Source organism: Ceratotherium simum, chromosome 13 (assembly GCF_057802395.1).
Source record: "Ceratotherium simum simum isolate JZ-2026a chromosome 13, ASM5780239v1, whole genome shotgun sequence".
In the NCBI taxonomy this organism is placed as follows: domain Eukaryota; kingdom Metazoa; phylum Chordata; class Mammalia; order Perissodactyla; family Rhinocerotidae; genus Ceratotherium; species Ceratotherium simum.
The window spans coordinates 64,807,915-64,828,736 of record NC_141912.1 but is presented as its reverse complement, the minus strand read 5'-3'; positions in this window follow the sequence as shown (position 1 = coordinate 64,828,736).

Below are 20,822 nucleotides of genomic sequence, written 5' to 3'. Positions count from 1 at the left end.
AACAAACCCCAAACTCTTCTGAGGAGACTGTTTATCGTACTGCCACGTGCACAGCAATTCTGACGCTCTATAGATGTCCTGAGGCTTGAAAAGATGAGTAAACGTGCTGACGTTGTTGGAAGCCAGAGTTTTCCCTATGGAAGAAGGACGTACAAAGGTGGAATGCTGGAAGGTAAGAAAGAACTTTTGGGGAGTGGACTGGAACCGGAGGTATTGGTGTGAACTCAAGATTTCTAGAATATATATATATATATGAATGTTAATGTGCACACATATACGCATGTATGTATGCATACACATGTGTGTATATTGTATGTGGGTGTATGCATGTGCATATATATATGCATAGCTTTCCTAGCTCTCTTTATTGAAAGGGCCAAAAAGCAGAGACAGAGTAGCAACAGGCACGCCTGGCACCCAGGCCTTGGTCCCCACTCAAAGGAACCAAGGCTTGTAGGAGAAATGGCTGATTCCAGGCTGAGACAGGGAGCTTAGTTCCTAAGGAGACGGGCTGCCTGTGGCATCTGACACTTGCTCGTCTCTTCTCTTCAAACTCTGTGAAGCCAGCCACAGTTTGTTGCACCCACTATGGACATGATTTTCACTAGATCTTCCCAGGCTGCCATGAAGTTCATAATGATCCTCAGGACCTTAAACAACTTCTGCCAATCCCAGTTTGTCCCCTCTTTTATCCTGTGTTCCTGCAGACATTTCTTCAAAGGCCATATGGAACATGGATTTTAGTTTGCATCATGGTGAGCTTCCCTTATGTGCAGCTGATTCCGCATTGTACCCCATACATTTTGCCTGACATTGTAGGTCTAGAAGTTTTGCCAGGACACAAAGTTCAGACAGATTGGCCACAGCAAAGCTTACACTGCAGAAGGCATTCAGCACAGCACAGTAAAAAAACAAACAAAAAAATGCATCGGCTGAGCGGGTTTGCAGTGCGGATGTATTCAAGCTTACTGGCCAAGAATGTAGGCAACAGCACAGCTGGCCTCAGGGCATGGGAGAAAATCCACTGGAGACACATGGATCATAATAAATTGGCTCTTCATCATTTTCCGGGTATCCACCTAGCATTTTTATTACCAATAGGACTCGATTGGTGACCACAGTTTATGTCAGCAGCCGTGAGGCTGTGTCCTAGGCCGCAGGGCAGCCTACCTGAGGGGGAGCAGAGGAGGCCAAGGAGGCCCTTGCACCCTGAACCACTGCCGCAGAGACGGGCCTTCCCCTACCTTGAGGTGGTCTGAGCTCCATCCAGATGAGCTGACTCTGGGAAGCAGGCAGAGCAGTCACCAACCGGACAGGCCACACCTCATTCCTTGGGGAAGAGCTGGTGAGGACAAAGAAGGCAGCTGAAAGCTGTCCTTCCCAGGCCTTCAGAAAAGGCGAGACTGCCTGACTGACGGCCCAAGAAAGACCTGTGTGTTCCGCACACCTCGAGTTCTGTGGTTTGCTGGGCGTGAGCTCACCCTCTGGCAGGCGTCTCTTGCTTCTGCTGCACCGCTGAAATGTTCTCCCTCTCTCTACCAGCTTTTACGGTGGCTTCTGCAGATTAATTCTGGCAGACAGGAGAGGCTCAAATGACCATGTTATAATTTGAGGCTTATCCAGTGTTAATCTTAGTTACGTACACCATATTGTCCCTAGTTTTAATGTTTGCTCAACATGCTTTTCTCCGGATGAGAAGAGAGGGCAGATTCACGCATCCTGGAGGAAACACAGATTTTCTTCTTTTCTCTCTCTAGCCCTGAACCGCCCAGGACAGTACTTTCAAGTGGCTTATGGAAAGGATTGAGTGAAGGGTAAAGAAGACAGACAGGAGCTGTTTCTGTCGTCAGCCTCTGCAGTTCTGTGAACAGACCAAAAGATCCTCCGAGGTCTGTGACGATATTAGGAGATGCCGAAAGACCAGCAGGCAGGGTTCGTGTCTCGGTGCAAGAACTGAATAGCTACCAACAGCTAGAAGAGTTTAAACCCTGACAGTGATGAAACAGTCCTATTAAAAAGTATGAGAAAGAGAGAAACGTTTCTGAAATAATTAGATTTACAAACTTGCAAAAGAACGTTCTCTGCAGATCCTAAGCCTCTGAGCACGGAGATTACTGAAATGTGAAGATTTGGAGATGACATTTATTTATTTTTTTAATGATGCTATTAGTAATAGTGGTTGAAATGAATCTGACCTAACATTAAATTTTTTAGTGAAGGGAAATAATGTTCATAATTATTAGTCTAAATTTAAGTTTGCAATAAGCACATATTTAAAATTCTAAGATGATTCTAAGTTATTGAAAATGTTAATCACATGACATCTTAACAAGATGGAGATTTTTTCAGTAGTAACTTTAATTACATTAATAAAATCATGATTGGCCTTTCTTAATTATTTTATGCTTCTGAATATTTAAATTAGAAATATATATATTTGATTCATCTTTTTGAAAAGATATTAGTCAACACAGTAAAAATTTAGGCTGTATAAAATGAATGGAAACCAATGCCAAAAGCTAAATGTGTTCTTTAGAAAGTGGAATTTGCATTTTTAAGATAAAATATAAGTAACAAAAATATGATTAAGGTAAATATTTTGGATTTTATTTACTGATCAAATTATAAAACATGTAAATGCTTCAAAAATGCTTAGTAAATAATAATTTCCTTTTTATAAGTAGAATCCATAGTTTTGTTTTGTTTTTTTTGTGAGGAGGACTAGCCCTGAGCTAACATCTGATGCCAATCCTCCCCTTTTTTCTTGAGGAAGATTGGCCCTGAGCTAACATCCGTAGCCATCTTCCTCTACTTTATATGGGACACCACCACAGCATGGCTTAACAAGCGGTGCATCGGTGCACGCTCGGGATCCGAACCTGCGAACCCTGGACCACCGCAGTGGAGCACACACACTTAACCGCTTGCGCCACCAGGCTGGCCCTAGAATCCATAGTTTTAATTTAGCTTTATCAGAAATAAATTTATTGCTTTTATTTCTATAAGGACAACTTTTCCATTAAATAAGTATCTTGACAAATATTTGACTGTAATGACAGAAAAGAAACAGTGGAGGGCACTTTAGTTCTCTAACAAAATAAAACCATTCCTAAAACCTCCTATAAATCAGTAAAGCAGACAATGAGAAGATCTGAACTATCTGGTCAAGGTTAAACAAAAATGTGGAACAAGTTTCTCTGCTTCCCACAGCCTAGTAAAGATATATCAGGTGAATGGCAATTTCTTTCTGTAAAATTTCATTCCATAAATCGACTGGGTAACATGAAAAACAGAAGTGTTCTCAGATTTGCAAATTCATGGACCCATCGTCTCAAGAGTATTTCATTTAAGAAATACCACATTTAGGGGCCGGCCCCATGGCATAGCAGTTAAGTGCATGCGCTCCGCTGCTGGTGGCCCGGGTTCGGATTCCTGGTGCGCACCCGATGCACCGCTTGTCAAGCCATGCTGTGGCGGCGTCCCATATAAAGTGGAGCAAGATGGGCATGGATGTTAGCTCAGGGCCAGTCTTCCTCAGCAAAAAGAGGAGGATTGGCATGGATGTTGGCTCAGGGCTGATCTTCCTCACAAACAAACAAACAAAAATACCACATTTATTTGGAAATGGCCTGATCTATTGAATGTACTTGATTTAAATCAGTAAATTCTCATTATCTAGAAGTTTTAAGAGGTAGATCGAGTGCTCTAAATAGGAAGTCACACTATGTGACAGTGCATATTTCTCGTGTCTTGGTTCAATACCCACTAATGAGCCTGTGACCTGAGACATGTTACTTAATCACAATTTCCTTCAAAATCATCTTTATCATCATGTCGTCATCAGTTCAAGGAAGGTCCCTGCTTTCAAGTAGCTTCCACTCTATTCTAGTTGAAAAATTAAGATCAGTGTAAGAAGCAGCAACCAACAGAGAAAGCAGGGCACAACTAAACGTCAGTTGTGCTGTTCAGCGTGTAAATGATTCTCAGGCCAGTCATTATAATTCCCTGGCCTCAGCTTTTACATTTTGTGCTGAGGTTCTGCACTTGACGATCTGAGTAGAACACTGTCATCCATCCTTGATTTGTGTGTTGTTCTACCAAATTTGGTAATCTGGTACCCAAGCTCTCAGCAGATTTGCTGTGGTTCTTAACATCTTGGCGTATAAAGACTCACTTGAAATCTTACAGAAGACGTGGAGCTTATCTCCCTGAAAAATGCTGTACCATACAGCTTACTCAGAATGAGCAACATTCGTTTCAGAGATCGATCCGGGTGCCAGGTGACCACAGACACGATGTCAAGAAGCTCTGGCAGGGGCTCCCGCGTATTCCAGGGGTTACTCCTAGAAATGTTACTGTTGTTGTCGGGTTAAGATGGATGACAAGGCTGGAGAGGAAGGTATGCCATATCAAGCAATTTTGGACTTTTTCCCATAAGCCCCAGGAAGTGTACTGAAGTGTTTAAACATAGAAGTGGAAGATCTGCATTTTAAGCAGCAAAATCGGAGAGTAGAATGCAAAATATACAGGAAAAGACAGACAAGAAGCGGGTAGATCCTCAGTCAGTTGTCAGCACCATGGTCTGGGTGAGGCATAGTGAGAGGCTGTTTGAAAATCTTTCCAAAATTAGGGATGTTCCCTTTTCTAAGATAGGCCTACGTTGAGTCTGTGTAATAAATAATGACAGAAGTTTCCAAGCACCAAGGGACATTTTGAAACTAGACAAAGGGTGTTCTGCAGCTCCATCTGTTTTCTCCTCGGGGCAACAGAGGGTGCCAGCAGCCCTGCTTTTGCCGTCTTCTGCCTGGTGGAGGGCTCCAGACGCCTGAGCAGCCTGGGAGCCACCAGGAGGCGAGGTGTTGGCCTTTGCTCAGCACCCACAGCTTCAGGGAAAAAGAAGTGTCTGTCCTTTCATCACATCCTTCAGGGCAGAAAGGATGGGCCACTCATGGTGTTATCTGAGGCTGGACCCATGAGGAAATACCTCTCCATTCTCTAGGAGCCAAAAACAACAAGCAAGCAGAATTTCTGGCTAGGGAGATTTCTCACAGAACTGTGGTAAAAATTTAATGAAAACAATATGTATGTGTGTACAGATGGTCTTCTGGGAAATGCACATAGATCCTGGTATTGCCACATATTGCCAAATCCCATTTGTTTGCTACAAGAAAGGGAAGATCATTAACAACATGATGAGGATTGGCTGTAGAGATGTTCTCATTGTTACAGAGGGGAATTTGGCCAAGAATAGGGCCATAAATAAGACAGGGTCACTGGAATTGGAGAAGAGATATTAGGTTCAAGCGTTAGTTTGTTGACTCTACTCAGAACTTGGTATTTGGTTAGATGTGGGAAGTGAAACCAACAGTTCCAGACTACCTGTCGAACAAAACCCTCACACCCCACTGGAGGCTCTGGACCATCTGGCCCAACCCTCCTCCAGCCTCCTGCCCCCCATTGCCCCCGTCACAGTCTGTGTTCAGTGACTTAACCATCACACACGTTGACATCTCTGTGAGCTTGTGCACATTGTCACCTTGGCCTGGAATGCCCTTCCAATGACTGTCCATCGGGTGAAATCCTCTCCATCCCGGAATCCCAGCCCCAGAGCCACTTTCTCTGTTAGACCCTTGTTAATGCCGTCTGCCCATTTCCTGCAAAAATAAATGACTCGCCCTTCTCTATGGGCCGCCTAGGATTGTGTTCACGTGTGTAGTGCTCATCAGAGCATCATTCACGTCCTTCTTCCCACTGCATTGTGAGCTCCGCAAAGAAAGAGGCTGGTCTAATTCCTTTTGTTTCCCAAGCTACTAGCACAATGTGGGCACAAAATAGGAAACAGATCAGTATTTATTGAAGAAAGAGAAGGAAGAGGTAAAGGAATTCCAGTCAAAAGGCTGTTATAGTCGCCAGACAGAAAGTCTCATAGGAGCCTAAATGTGGAAAGTGGTGCTGGGAATGGAAATTCATGATTATGAAAATAGGATAGATTAGATCAGACAGGTTATTAAATTCAGAGAATGAGAGAGAAATGGGACTTGAGGGTGATTCCAACCAAGTTTTCTACCCAAGAGACCAAGAGAACATAAACAGAGTGTATTGACAACGTGCGAGGAGGGGCAGGAGGGAATCTTGTGTAGACTTCTACCTCCATACACGGGGACATCCCTTCATAGGAGTTTAGCAGATGGTTGTGTATTCAGAGCTGAGGCTCTAGGAGAAGTCCAGGGCTTAGAGGGTGGCAGTGGAACTATGGGGTGGATTGTATCGAGGAGAAGAGACCGATGACTGAGTTTGGGGTTCTGCCTCTATTTAAGAAACAAGGAGAAGAGAAGGCAGTGAAGGAATCTGATGAGAGGCCGCGTGAAGCATCCGGGAAGACCCAGCAGCCAAGAAAGGAGAGCAAATCTGAGAGCGCGGGAGGCCCAGGGACAGAATGTCGAGGACAAGCCGGAGAAGGACTGTGGAGCCGCAGTCACCGTCACCTCGGAGAGCAGCCTCACTGGGGTGCAGAGTCCACGGGGCGACCGGAGAGGGTGAGGGCAGCACGCAACGGCTAGGAATGTTGTCATCACGGGGATGCACGAGGCCTCCACACATTCCGTAGATGATTTCTGGTTGTGACCTACATTGTCTTTTAATTGAATGTGGACTTAATCAAGTTTCATTCAAGTTTCCACTGCCTACAGCTACTGAAATAATTTTTGTTTTTTTTAATTTAAGAAGCTAAAAATAGAATCTATGTGTAGGCCTGGAGTTGAGGTGGAGAAGTAGTTTGACAATTCATTTATACTCTCTTTTAAAGTGTATCATTTAATTCTAAATATGAATCAACTCTTTTTTGTTTTTTTCGTAAAAAGATGAACCCAGAAGACCTTAAATAGTCCCTTCCACCAAAAAATAGGCTTCCATTAAATCAGCTGGAATTGTGTGCTCAACTGATCTAGGGCTGGGCCTGAAATGGGTCAGGGTTTAACTGTGAGACCCACCACTCGAAGTCATGATTTCTCCCTCCGTGTTCTCTTCCTGTCCCCCCAGATTGCAGGCTGTATTGTTTAATGTAGCAAAGGGAGAATTGAATGAGTGAGTACTTCAATTAAAATAAAAAGTACTCACAGTGAGTACTTTTTATTGTCTCATCCCCTACTTATTACGGAGGAGACCTGTGGATTTTAGATCATAATCAGCAAGACTCATGGCTTTCTCTATCCAGGGCCATGCCCATCTCCATAGGTTGATTCCACTGAACTTAGAATTGAAGACCTGTGTGTTTTAATTTGGTTTTAGCCAATTATGTTTTAAATATGAACTGGTTTGGGGAAATTTATTAAGATCTAGTTAAAAAGGAAGCTTTTCAGGTATCAAAGACATTGACTAAATAATGCATGCGGGGTCAGTGCACTCTGTCAGTGGCTGCCTGGAAATTACACTTGAAGAATTTCGACAAAGGATGTGTTTCCTTCCCAGGGGAAGGGGCAGGAAGCCAAGATGAAAGAACCTAAGGGGCTAAGAGAACAGAGGGAAGGGACTTCTGCTCTGGCAATAGCCCGGGAGGCAATTCCTGCTGAAAACCAATCTTTAGAAAAGCTGTGTTTTGCATGTAATATGTTTATTTAGATATAATTTATCCATATATTTTGTGTATCGCTTATGCACTTGTTAGTGTCTCCTCGCTGGAACCTAAGCTATGGAAGGGCAGGTGTTTTTATTTTGTCCACTGACCCGTCCCAAGCACCTGGAACACAGTCTGGCTCATAGGAGCCGCCCCCCAACTACTTGATGTATGCGTGAATGAATGATCTAAACCCCAGTCCCTGGAGCCGTTCACTTTCCTCCTGAGAGGAGCTCTCCTCCACTTCCCCACCTGCCCCTGTGCCCCACCCTCTCAGAACCCCACCCCCTCCTCCCACCCAGTGACTACTTTGCATCTCCCTCCCTGGAGAACACAGTCCCACCTTCCACTCCTCCGTTTAAGGAAGAGAATCCCCCACGTGTCTGTTGTGGAAGTGAGAGAAAGCAACTGAGAGCCCATGGTGTTTGTTGGTGGGGGAGGGAGATGAAAAACTGGACACTGGTATTGGGCCCTAATCCCACTGAGACCACAGACTGACAGAGACGTGGATATTGCACGGCTCCTGTAGGATTTGGTGAGTGCTCTGGGCTCTGCACATATCCAGCCAACTGTTGTTTGGACGATGATGTTGTTGATCGCCCAGGATGAAAGGCAGAGGTTGTGGTAAAAAGCTGATGTATTCAATCTCTGCAGATACTGTCCACTTCATCGCCTTACTGAACAGTTAGAGGGGCTGTGGCATTGTAGGTGAGAGACGAGAAACGAAGTCACGAATTTAGGATCCATATTGACTGTCCGTGTGTGATGCTTTGGCGGCAGAGTCATCCTGGCCAGAGCACAGGTCTCAACAGGCACAGAAGTCAGAGAGGAAGAAGCACTGGCACTTTTGCCCCTGTGAAGGCCCTCTCCTCCCTGTGGCGGCACAAAGACCACTGCTGAGATCCTCTTTCAAGAGACACTTTGTGGGGACCAGGTCTGATCGACAGCCTCCAGCTGCTGTGCCTTCGAATCTGCCACAGGGCTCGTGGCTGGGCTTCCTCTGGCTTCACCCAGGCAAAGATGGAGCAGGCAGGATTCCTCGAGGCAGGCCATCCTACCCACAGGGGACTCCTCTGATGTGCAGCCTTTGAGGACTCTGGGCTGGCCTGGCCGAGACTTTCTAGAATAGCACACAGTCTGAGTCTCTTCCTATCCAATCCTTCCTTACCTCTCTGCTTACACAGGTATCAGACCTGCTTTCAGGTCTGCAGGCTCACCCACCAACTCCTGCTGTCTCCTCCTTAACCCTCCACAGGCGTGGCCTCCCAGTGAATCTCTCACGCGTCTCATGCCATCTTGGCCTTAGCTTCTCAGAGGGCTTGAACTAATACACCTGCAACAGCCAGTCGATCCTGCTAACGCACAAAATCCTTGCTTATCAATATTAAAGGAAGATACTATGAGTGAAGATGGCATCTTCCAAAAGCCTTATTGGGGATAATGCACCCCCAATGTAGGTGGCAACTGCCGTCTCTGATCGTGTGATGGAGCCAGTGAAGGCGGTTTTTGACCTGGGGTTCATGGGTGACTTTAGAAGGTTGTACACCCCTTAAATATGTGTGTATTATGTTGAGTGTGTGAGCAATTTCCCCTGAAGAAGATCTATAGCTTTCATCACATTCATCTACAAAATTATCAACAGTGGCAACTAATTGTGAGTTAACTCGTAGTTCAAAAGTCATATTAACATGAAATCTGTATTATGACATAACTTATTTTATGCAATAATAATCATGCCTCCATTTTCCACCCCAAACTTAATGAACTTTAGTCATCTTTAGAGCCCGGCAACCTAAGCCTCTAGGACAAAGATGATCAGTCCTGCATTCTTCATCTAATACTGAACTTTGAAGGAAGTCATGCTCTAATTTAAGTTGCTATTGGCATGAAAGAAATACGTAATTGAAAAATCAATAGTTAATTTTTCATATTAAGGGATCGAATGTCAGTAGTGTATGCTTCAACTCTCAGCCCAGACAATGCTTTGAGTTAATCCACTGGAAGATAGTGGAAAAGCACCTCTAGCAGCTGTTCTCAGGGAGAAAGTTTATGTCAGCACCACTTACATCAACTACACTCAGCACATTTGTGTCAGCAGCATAAATGCTGGCATGTCAGCATCTCTATTTTATACCACCAAAATGTGTGTGGTTTAATTAGACCAAAGACAGGGAATGGTTGGTTGATAGCTCAACATGGAAGTAATGGCTTCCTGAGGGAGACATTCCCACCCCACCTTGGACCCATCTAATATTTGTCAGTGAAAAGCCAAACCCTTATGACTTGTTCCCTAGAGGAAACCATTCTCAGAAAATAATAACTGTACCCCCGAATCTAGTGGAATATTTGTGGTGAGATGGGATAAATAACTTGTCTGGACACCCCAAGGCATCTGTGCTCTGCTACTACCAACTTTAGCCAGGCACTCTGCATCCCTCCCTGGGCACGTTTATCTTGTTTCTGTGCTCAACTTAGGTGTGAAAAGGACAGCTTCTGCAGAGAGAACTAGCAGATCAGCAGCACGGCCCTACTGTCCACTGTGAGCCTGGATAAGTGAAGCCTTCGAGGAGAGGGACATTCCCTGAAGAAAGAGCAGATCCGTGCGGCAAAGGATAACAGACAGACGCAGAGCCCTCTCCCTCTGCCTCTAAGTGTTCTGAGTGTGTTTGGTCCTCACCTTGGCAGAAGAATTCTTGCTCAGTCCTCTCTATTTCTCAGTTCCTGGTAGTATTGAAAGATAATTTTAGTAGGCAGCTCAATTTCATTCTTAGAAAACCAGAAGACATCTTGTTGGGGGTGGGGGAGGGCAACAGGTGTATTGGTTGCCATCTTTTCAGTCACCAAGAGGAGAACTAAATCCAATAAGTTTTAGAAAATATTGAACCATTTGAAACCCTTTCTGTGGAGAGCCAGGTGGTAGGAATAAACAACAGAGGAGAGTTAAAAACTATGCCCAGATTTGGAAGCAGAAACCAGAGATTTCTCCATGACGATGGCAAGCAGATACTAACTTCTGATAAAGCAGAGCTATTACCTCCCGCTAAGTTCCTCCCTGACCAGTGTTTCCTCCCAGAAATAGTGATATTTCTTTCTTTACTGGAACCTTCTTTTTCTAAAAGGATCAGTCACCTATATTTGAATTAAAATGTCTGTTTTGAAATACACGCACACACGTTTAAAGCATTCCTCTTCATTGTGGAGATCTCAGCAAGTGTAAGATGGTCATCATAATGATTTAGACCGAGTGAGGGCTCCTGTCCTGGCTTTTGGCTACTTACTGAGAAGCCTTTACACTAGGGCCTGGTAGACACCCAGGAAGGATTTCAGAACTCTCCACTTGGAGCTGCCAGTGTCCTCAAGCAACAGCAGTTAACGCTCCTCAGAATGCCCAGGGGCATAACCCCACTGCTCTAACTTAAAAAAAATAAAAAAAGAAAAAGCATAAAAATCTTTTCTTCCGCTTTGACCAATGTCTACTGCACATTTTAAAAATATGCTTTCATAGACATAATTCTGGAAAAGCCAGAGTTATGGACATGAGGATCAGAGTAAAATATATTAGGTGTCATATGTTACTTTGTTAAGAGAGAGTAATAATTTTTACTTGCACTGCATCTTTTTGAAGGGTCACAAATTGCTTTACTGCTGTCACTGCAGAGCCACTATTCAATCTTTCTGAGGAATTATAAAGGACACACAAAAAACCTCTGAAGATGAAAGAAGGGAAATGCTTTCCCCATCTAATAAAAAGGGAAAAGGAGTGTCACAGGATTACAGCCACTGGACTTATATGAGCACCAGAGCAAGTGATCAAACAAGCCATTTGAATGCTGCATAAGATACATAGCACTTGGAGAACATCATACTAACTAGGATTATGTCCATTTTTCTTTTGAAGCAATGACATGAAGAAAGCAGTTTTGATGCCAATAAGGTTTCTGCATCCATTGCTTTGGGCAAGCAACATGGTGCCATAAACCAGGAGTAAGAAGGCATGGATCTAGCCTTGCATCTTCCTTAGACTCCCCATGAAACTCTGAGGAAGCCACCCACCCTTTGATTTCGTGGATTCTCCCCCAGGAAGATCAGATACTGCTTCCTACTTGTCAGTATCCTGTGGTCTGAAGCCCTTGAGAAGCTTAGGACTGGAGTCCAGCATCCCAGGGGCATTCATATCTCTAATGGATGCCGCAGGTTGGCTGCCTGGCTCACAGGATCCCCACCTGCTAGAATTAGTCCCTTTGATGCAGAAAGTCTGGGATAGAAAATGGTCCCATCTGGACCACAAGATCCTGTGCCCTCTTCCCTTTGTCTACAGCCAATTAGTGCAGGCGTAGACGTTACATTCGAACTGGGCTGATCAAATTATCTCTGCAGGACACCAAATGGAGAGACAGAAAGGCACACAAAGATTGGGATGGTCAATCTAGAGAGTCATAAGACATTTGAAAATTGTGAAATAATGGAATAGAATAGATCACAGGACAGTACTCTGGGCCCCTCCTCCACGCATTGGAGTGGCTTCCTCACAGTGCCTGGGACTAGCTGGGGCCTGCAGTGCTGGACATGAACCCCCGGGTCCCTTTTCCTATTTCTCCCCTTTGGGATGCTCTGTTCTATACCCCTCCACCCCACCTAGGATCAACCAGTTGTCCCGAAAGAGTTCTGAGACTCATGCCTCTGCGGTTCCCCTGGGGCCCATAGCCAGACTCCAGTTCCAGGCGGTGGCCTGGTGAGGGAGTTACTCCTGATGGCTGGCACAGCATTTCCTTGGTGGAATTGTGTGGGATTAGGCTGCCAGGATGGTGCTGACACACTCATTCGGGAGCCCTACACACCCTATTGGTCCCTGTCAGAGAGCATTACTAGTGGTAAGAATAAGTTCACTTTATGAGACGTTTGTGTCATATGTATATTTACATAATTTGTATGGATATTTGTATAAATATTACTTATATAATATTTACATAATATATAGAAATGTTTATATAAATATTATATGTTTATATTATAATTTTATATCTACATGTATTGATATATAATAAATTTCTTATTGTGGGTCATAGTAAAAAATAGTGCCCTTGGTGAACTGCCACCTTCACCTAAAAATAGATTAATATGTGTAAAAGCAGTGTTGGTAAATGGCAGTGCAACGTGTGATACGACGTGAAGTCTATCTCAGTCAAAGCAACTTAGAAAAGGTGGAAACAGAGGAGAAACATCTGTAACGAGATGTTTGTTTGTTTATAATTCCATTCACGCCACGCCATGCTGCTCCATCCATGACCCAGTCACGAGTCTAACAAGCAGAGCAGAGGCTTTCTCCCTGTTGCAACCGGGCAGACCAGAAACTCCAGCTCAGAAGGCACCAGTCCTAAGTGGGCTTGCTCACCCGGGCATCTCTTCAACAAGCCACACGATTTCACCTCGGGGCCCATTCAGCCATCGGAGTCCATCGTGAACAAGGATCTCGAAGTCTGGCCTTCACACTTCAGTACCTCAGCCCCCTCTGCCATTTTGCACTGGCTTTTAAAATTCTGTCATGTTATTGATCAGTAATTAAATTGTAAAATCTTATAATTTAATCATTTAAATTAGATACTTTAATTCTATATGGAAAATAAACTAATCAAGATGAATAAGTAAAAAATCAAAACTTCAGACAGTTTTACATATGCATGACTCCTAGAAATGTCGTGTATATTTTAAGGCTTTCTGAATCCACTCCTTCAGTTGTGCTGGGAGTCAGCATGTCAGCCCTGCCAGTGCCCGGTCAAGCCTGACAGAACCCAACTCTATGACTCGGGGCTAAAAGGGAAGTTTTAATGCTTGAAAAGTTGTCAACACCTCACGATTTCTTCCAGTTTAGGGGTGCTCATTAGAGCAGTATTTGTCCTTCCTAAAAACCCATCCATGACTTACTGTCAGGTATACATCCTTCAATCAAAAGTCATTCTCCCTGATAATGTTTCTCAAAGTACACACCTTCTTTCTTTACAAAGTGTGGGGTGATTAACAAGGACAAGAAAACAGACCTGATCCTCACGTTCTCTGACAGTTAGCTTCACTCTGCAGACCGTGTTTTTCTTTGAGACACTGCAGCCTGTGCACTCGCGTAGTCTGTGAGTGTTTACGACATCCATCACCAGGAGCTGCACCTGCTGGGTGGAGCTGGTGCCACAGAGAGAGACAGCGCCGGCCGGCTCCTTTGTAGATGGCATCAGAGTGAAGGATGGTGGTGGAAGCTTGTGGAAGAACAGCAGAAACTGGGAGATTCTAGGGTGCTCTATCTAGAGCAGATTTGTGCAAAGCTATGGTGTTGAGTATTTTCTTGAACATTTTTCATATTCAACCTAAGCCAAAATTTTATCTTTTAAAGCCAGATTATTCCACTTCCAAAGTTACTTAACCAAGCATATTTTTTGTATTTTGTTATTCAGTCTGATGGGTACACAATAATTTGGTATTTAATTCTAAACTCTTTTGATATTTTTAGGAGAGGATCACAGTCTTATAAGAAAATGATATAAAGAATGGGAAAATGCAAATATTGGCTTGTGACTGCCAACAGCTTTTTTTCAGAGAGGGGAACTGTTGGGTTCCCTGTTACCTTTATTCCAAATTTTTGAGCAGGGCTGCAAGGTCCTTCCTTATTTGTCTCTTATCTCCCATTATTGCTTCATTAATGTGGGTCTTTAAAGCACACTCTACATATCACCCACCCCCAACCATTTTTAGCGTGCAGTGCCCTTAATACCATCTCCAGGTGCGTGTGAGCAAGAAGGCACGCATGGCGGAGAGCCATTTGGCCATGGGAACATGTATAACCACTTCAAAGTTAGGCTTTTGGCATTATCTCCAAATGATATTATAGACAGAGTCACATGAACACACCACCAGTATAGGCACCGCTCAACTGTTCCTCGTACAGTGTTGAACATGCCCCATTGCTGCCCCATACCGCCTGGATGGCTTTTTAAAATAAATCCTGTGCTTTCTTGTGAATAGCACTTTTTGTGTGTGTTAATGGTTTTAATTTATTAAATGTGAGCATTTAAAATATATCACATTGTCATAAAGATGTTTTGGTGTGTCTTCAGCTTTTCATAATCCGGGACCCTCCATAGTTGGAGTGGTCACGAGCCCCGCGTTCTCGCACACATCCCGGGTTTGGTACCTGGCATTTTCTTCCTCCCCTTTGCTGTTCTGAAAGCAGCAGCTCCAGCTGGCCTTCTGCCCTCAGGTATAACTAGGGGCTCCTCCTCTTTGCTCCCATAGCATAGGTCTTTATTCTGACCCATCACAGTCTGCATTGTAGGTTTTTATATGTGCGTGTCTGTCCCTCCATACACTGTGAGGACTCAAAGGCAGAGATGGTACCTTTGTTAAACCCAAATCGCCAGAGCAACAGGTGTTCTTCGCTCCCCTCCTGACAAGACCAGCTGGTACTAGGGCACACTGGCTGGGCGGCATCCCTCAGAATGTCTGCACACTTCAGTTGCCCCTTTTGAGCTGTACATTGATCGAGTCCTTTGCATTTATTTCCACACCTTTATGCAAGTGTTACTAGTTATCGTAAATATGTAATTTCATTAAATATTAAACACCATAAAATTAGTACAGCAGAAATGAAAGTTTTATTTTTGTGAAATGTATCCTGAAAGCTTTGGCAAAAATAAATAAAGGCAAATCACACACACACACTCACACACACACACACAAGAGCTGTCAAATAAGTCATGGGAAATACCACTCTGCACAGTGGAGGGGGTAGTCTTAAACATCTAGAAGGATTCTACACTCAGGTTGATTGCAAGTATCTTTAAGTCTTTGGTCCATTGTAAACAAACCACAGTTGAAAAGAGGCATGAAGGGTCTGGTTTTTTCAAAAAGAACAAGATAGAGATCCAAATAATACTCCCAAGCAAAAAAAAAAGGTCTTGGCTTTACAGCAAAGATTGGCATATCAATTTGTTAAAATAAAATGTGTAAGAAATATCCTTTTAAAGCTTTCCCTTCTTTAACCCGCTTTTAATGTGAACTAAAAAATCCTGGATAAAAGGCCTTCCTGGAACCTTTGCCCTGCCCTGACCTTCACCACGACCAGTGAGTGAAAACCAGAGCCAGATGGAAACTAGGGAAGGCAGTGGCCCCTCTCTGATGGTGACATGGAGTGTGAACCAAGGGCCTATGGCCATGAGTCACCTCGCAGAAGATGTGGAGCAAACAGGGAGGAGAGGTGGAGACAGAGAGCCTGTTGACTTGGGTTCCTACTCCTAAGGCTGGGCACCGCCTTCATTCTAGGACTGATCACAAGCAGCATCTTTTCTTTTTGCTGAAGTTCATTCAAGTTGCATTTCTTTCACAAGTAAACAAAAAGATCTGATAATTCAAAAAATTAGACACCACTACTTTATATATTGTCGTTGCTGTGGAAGTTGTTAGTGACTCAGCAGACATTACTGGGCATCTCCTCTGTGTCAGACTCAGGATGTTAACAAACCAGGCCAAAGGCCAGGCTCTCAGGGGACTCGCAGGCTAGTACCCCGATGGCTGGGATGGGCTGCAAGTACAAATTTTATCTTTATCCACACTATTATTTATATCATAATATAGTTCTATTCATTATGCATTAATGGCAGATAGATCCAACATGGACATTAAAGAAAGTTAGAACATTTTCAAGGGAGTAGCCATAACCCTGTCAGTGAATGTCAGTAAGAATAACTAGGCACCCTAAATCACATCCCCACACCATTGTCAAATTCAGAATTTGGTGTTGGAAGGACTAAGACTTAAGTATGGTGATTTCTTACATCGGCATGATGTAAACATATTAAGAGGCCTCATTGCCTCGGTCACTACTCTCCTACAGCATTCATAGAATCTCAGAACTGGAAGAGGGGGTAGGAGTAGGGCAGGTGAAGCACAGAAACGTGAAGCGAATCATTCCTGGTCAGCAGACTGCACATGCAGCAGAGCCCAGCCAGGTGTCAAGATACCTAGTCGGTCGATCGTTGGAAATGTGTCACAGTAGTTTGTTGCTACTAGTAAAATAGTGACGTTCAGATGGTGGGAGAGCCAGGACTTGCACTGTCCCTGGGAACCCCTGGGAAGGATTGTGCACGTCAGTGTTACGAGTCAGGTGTTCTTGTCATGGGGAACATTAAGGCTGAAAATCATGAGCTGGTGGAAAATCCAAGACGAGAACCTAGCATCCTGAGGTTTTTTAGAGAGTTTTGTTTTTAAATCAACTTATAATAAAGGATAGGATAGACTCTCAATCTTTAAACATCAAAAAAGGAGAAAATTCAACATGTGGTTGTTAACGGTCCAAGGGAAATAAGCCCTATCAAAGGAAGCTCAGTCTGCACTATCTGTAGACCCCTTTCTTCCTCTGCTCCTCAAAGAGTACTCACACTGATCTGGAGGGAATTCTGTCTCATCTTTTCTAACCTAACTTCTGCTCATGGTAGAGGAGGTTAATATCTTGCCTAAACTTGAGCTACGTAACGTGGTATTAGAACGTGCCGACTAACATCTTATTCAAATACCTAGGATGAAACAAAACATCATTGACTTGGGCCTGCTCCTGTAAACCTCAATCTTCAAAAGCTTTCAGTGTCCATTCCTCCCACAACAGAGCCATCCACAAGCCTCCGGATAATGCTCAGAGTGTCATATCATCAGTCGAACTGTTTACACTTCACGGGAAAACATAATTTCTTGTAGTTATTGCTGAGCGTTAGGCTGCCTTAATCAATTGAATTCCTTAAAAAAAATGAGCATCTGAGAAGTAAACCTGAACTTATTAAAACAAGTTTCTAATCAAAATTTCCAGCAGCAATGGGGCTTCCTAATTCAGTTTATTCAATACACGCTACTCAGCAGTTTTAAGGATGTATTTTCCAAATATAGTGAGATCTCTCCTCATTAGAGAAAAAAAATTGAATAGAATGTAATTCATACAATATTAATAACTTGCTCTACTTTACAGCTTAGTAATAAAGTAATTTTTGCTGCCAGAGGCGCTTCATGACATTAGCAGTGGAGAGACAGCAGTAGACAGGCGGGCCAGGCCTGTGCCATCTACAAATGGCAGAGCCACGGCACCTCCCTGCCAGGCTGCGCAGCGGGACTGTGGCTGAGGGGAATTACCCTGGGACAAAATCGTCGTGCAGCACATGGAAGACGTGGAAACTCTATATCCACCTCTGTCTGGTCTTTTGGAACAAATGAATAGCAAAAATTGTAATCGAGATTAACACGGCCTGGACATGGGTCAACGAGTTACTACACCACAAATGTGTCTATTTCCCAGATGAAATATATTCTTTCTGGGTTTCAGGCCACATCGCACCTCGCTCTCCATATGTTAGCGCAAGTTATGCTCTCACCACGCTACCCCCACACACAGGCATACCGTCTGTCTTTAATCGTGCACTGTTTTATGTTATATTATTTTGTACTATGTTTTCTGTAATCGATTCTAAGCACTTGGAAAGCAATATTCACATCTTATCTAGTGCTTCTCCATCTCCCACAGCACCTGCCACGGTGGTAAATACAAGACCAATGCTGAAGAGGTGTTTGTAAATAAGGAAATGGGTGCCAAAGCATTGTCTGATAAATGGTTACAATAGAGTCATTTTCAGTATTCAGATCTAGGATGTGCAAACAGAAGGAAGTGCTGGCATAAATAATTCAAAATAGGATAATTGGAAAGTCATGTATATTTAACTTTGAGGTGCATTAAGGCTGGCCACCACTTTATAGAATAGCCCGTTTATAGACTAGCCAACAAATGAGTGGTCTGCTGTGGTAAGAGAAAAGATGAACTGGGTGTAGAATCATCTGTCATGTTTTGTCTACCCAACATTCGTCCCCACTTCCTTATAGCATCCTAATATCCTCCCAGGTGTTCATCTCCCTTATCGTGTCAGTCCTGTGGGAAAGTGAATCCAGGCATCATGAGGAGCTCCTTCAACTAATTTCCTTGTGAAAATTGCCTCGCACAGCTCAGGGTTAGTCCATCACTTACACTTGGCCAATCAGACCCTCTTTTCAAGGGCTCCGAATTTCAGGCCATGTCATGCAAAGGCAGAAAAGAAAGAACATTCCAGTGCTGGCATATACCTTGGGGTCCTTCAGAGCCTGCTTCTGAGACCTTCTGGAGGTACGTGGGTCCCATAAGATCCACACAGCGTTCTTGTGATCTGCCCACAGTCTCTAAGGAACTCACTTTTAATAGAATTTAATAGAGTTATTTTCTGTTGTCTGCAACCAACACATTGTAACAACTATGTGAGGCCACTGCTTCCCTGAGAGACGTAGAGCAGAAACCAGGACACAGTCACAGCACAGCACGGGGGAAGATTCTGAGGACGCCATGAGCTGTAGGGTCAGCAAAGGCACAGACAGTGCTGGAAGGCTCTTACTATGCACTGGTCAAAGAGGAGACTGACGCAGAGCGAGAAAAAGGGTAGAGTCATAGAAATAAGCAGATATGCTGTAAAGGTATACAGCTCCGACACCTCTGAGTTGGCCTGGCTCCCAGTGGTGTCGAATTCCCAGCCCTGTTTCCCAGGAGAGTCCCCTGCATGTTCCCTGCACTTGCATCACTTGAATAAGCCCCTCGATACTGTTCCAGAGCTTTCAAAAGGGAAGCACGGTGCTCACGGTGTGAGCTCTAAGGTCCGACTTCCTACACGAAAATCCAGTTCCATCTCCTATTATTTGAATTTTCCCATCTATGAATTAAGGTGCATAATAGCTACCTGAGTTTTGATGAGATTTCAATAAGATAATCCAAGCACGATGCTCAGCCCAGTGCCATTCAGATATATCAGACACAAATCTCGTGCACCTCTTCAGAGTCTCCTACCTCCCAGACAGCCCCGTTGCCGGAGTGCAGGGCCCTCCCCCTCGGCCACGCCAGGCAGCTGCAGGGAACTCCCCGAGCAGCCACTGAAGGTGCCTCAGGATTCGACCTGCAAGTGAGAGGGAGTCAAACCTCCAGGGAGGAAACTCCAATCAGTGGGAAAGGGGTGAAAGGGAGGCAGGCAGATAATGCGATCTCCTTCCACCTTCCTGGACTGCTCCAAGGCACAGTTCCTCCATAGGACCTTCTAGAAGTCCCTAGAAGACCTGCTGGGTCCCATCCTAGCTCCCATGGGGCAGGAGCCAGTGGGTAATGTATTGCATCCCACTGAGTCCCCTTCTTCCCCCCTCTGGCTTCCTGGGTTTGTTCCTCCAAAATGAGCTTCAGATTTTAAAATTCCTGCTTGCTTCAGTCTCTACTTTCTAGGGAACCCACTCTAAGATGACTACTACTCGTGTTATTATTATTACTTGAACTGGCTTGATTGGGTCTCTGTTACTTGAAACCACAGGATCCAGAATACAATAATGAGGCAGAGCACGTACTGTTATTCCAAACTAGATACTAAGAAATAGGTGCACTGCTCTATAGCTCAGAGCTGAGAGCTAAAGATTTTTTTGAAGTTTGAAGGTAATTTTGAAGAATAAAACTAAATAATTCTTAAAGTATTTTACTAATAAATAATGTGCAACAGGATGCTTTATGTAAAAGCATAGATTTTTCCAATTATATGTATTCGAGTGAAAATCTTAGAGAAAGAAATCTTTAATCAGAGAAACAAAACATTTGTTTATTCTTTTTTTTTTCCCCCTTGAGGAAACTCTCTTAGGCTGTTTACCTGTTTCTTCCCCATACACTGGTGCTCAAAGTCTTATTCTCCTGAAAAGAAACATCTGAAGGATGATGGTTTGCACAGAAGATGAGGTTATGAAGAGTGTTTGATAAGACTCTAATATTTTAGTGGTTGGTGGGAAAGACAGTTTATAAAATTGTATGTCACGGGTCTGTTTTAAAATACAGAAATACATCTTAAGGCTGAAAGGAGATTAATAAAAGTGTCGACAGTGGTGGTCGTTGACTGGTGAGTGAAGGGTAATCTTAGAGTGGTTGGTGCGGAAGGTACAGACCCTGGATCCAGGCAGAACAGACTCAGTTCCCTGCTCACAGCTCTCCAATCGCAAGTCCTGGGCCCTGTGCCCCGAGAGCCCTAAGGTTTAATCTCCTTTTCTGTGTCATGATGGAGGAGTAATACAAGATATATACGAACTAGATGCAGAGATGCACAGAGATACAGGATAGGATAATATAGGACAAGTGGATAATAGAACC